This window comes from Mandrillus leucophaeus, unplaced genomic scaffold (genome assembly GCF_000951045.1).
Source record: "Mandrillus leucophaeus isolate KB7577 unplaced genomic scaffold, Mleu.le_1.0 Scaffold2124, whole genome shotgun sequence".
In the NCBI taxonomy this organism is placed as follows: domain Eukaryota; kingdom Metazoa; phylum Chordata; class Mammalia; order Primates; family Cercopithecidae; genus Mandrillus; species Mandrillus leucophaeus.
Genome location: NW_012102171.1, coordinates 4,992 through 6,621, shown reverse-complemented (window position 1 = coordinate 6,621; position 1,630 = coordinate 4,992).

The window sequence follows — 1,630 nt, the reverse complement described above, 5'->3', positions numbered from 1 at the left end:
TGGGGCACTCTTGGCTCACTGCAATCTCTGCCTCCTAGGTTCAAGTGATTTTCCCACCTCATCCTCCTAAGTAGCTGGGATTATAAGCATGTGCCACCATGTCTGACTGATTTTTGTATCAGCAAAATTATTTCTGGGGTGGAGAGTTAGGGACCTTTATTCTCCCACATCCAAAAACATGTTCTCCAAATGATCTGTCAATAGAAATAACTGATACGTATATTTGCTAACCTATCTTTTTCTGTCTTTAAATTCAGAACTAGAGTCTGGAAAAGTTATATTAAGAAGGTTCTCTCAATTTTCAACACAAGTGATGGGCTAGGCACTATTCTAGGTGCTACAGATACACATTCACATACCCACAATAGTTTTGCCTTATTACCTCCTACATTCTAATAATGAATCAAAAGAAAAGTATAGATTAGCTTTTTATTTTTTTGAGATGAAGGTTAATTCTGTCACCCAGGATGGAGTGCAGAGGCAGGATCTCAGATCACTGCAACCTGTGCCTCCTGCGTTCAAGCGATTCTCCTGCCTCAGCCTCCTGAGTAGCTGGGATTACAGGCATGTGCCACCATGCCCAGAAAATTTTTGTATTTTTCAGAAAGACGGCTTTCATTATGTTGGCCAGGCTGGTCTGAAACCCCTGACCTCAAGTGATCCATGCACCTCGACCTTCCAAAGTGCTGGGATTATAAGCATGAGCCATAGTTCCCAGTCAAAGAGAATAGCTTTAAATAGAAAGCATGAAACCAAAAGAAATGTATGCCCATCAATTTTATACTGTATTTGGCCAGGTGCAGAAGACCTACTTGTAGTATTGTAAGGGAATAAGGTCAGTTCACATCTAATTGTTTGGACAAGTCGCCAGAAACCAAAAGTTGGAGGAGTTGTATCTTTTGAGGTGGGTTGCACAGGCAAGCAGCAAGTTGCTGTCTCTCCAAAGTCCTAAACTGTTCTATGTCTCCTACTGTGGAAAAATGCATCTTCTATTTCATTTCAATTTATATAGGAAAATGCTTAATAAAACTAATAAGGGCTACATTCTAGGGACACAGCTAGACCACACATATACTGAGTCTTGATTCTGGAAACACATCTTGTTCAATGTAATTGGATTTTCATGACAACAAAAATGTAACCCTGACACAATATTGGAGAGTCGAAAGGAAAGTACATTTTGAATTGAAATTTTTTATTTTAAAAATATGTCCTTGAGTTCTATTAACAATAGCCAAAACCTGGGAACAACTCAAATGTCTATCGAGAGGAAATCAAGAAACAAATTATCTGCATATTATAGAGCAATATTGGGCAATAACGGGGGATAATCCACTCTATTAATCAATAACTTGGATCAATATAATCTTTCTCACCCTGAGTGGGGAAAGCTAAGCTAAAAGGTATCCTATAATATAAATAAATGTACACAAAATTCTAGAACAGACAAACCTAATATAAGCTAAAAAAAATTTAGAAAAGCCAGGTGCAGTGGCTCATGCCTGTTATGCCAGCACTTTGTGAGGTGGGTGGATCACATGAGCTCAGGATTTTGAGACCAGGCTGGCCAACATGCTGAAGCTACTCCGTCTTTACCAAAAATACAAAAATTAGCCCAGTGTGGTATTGT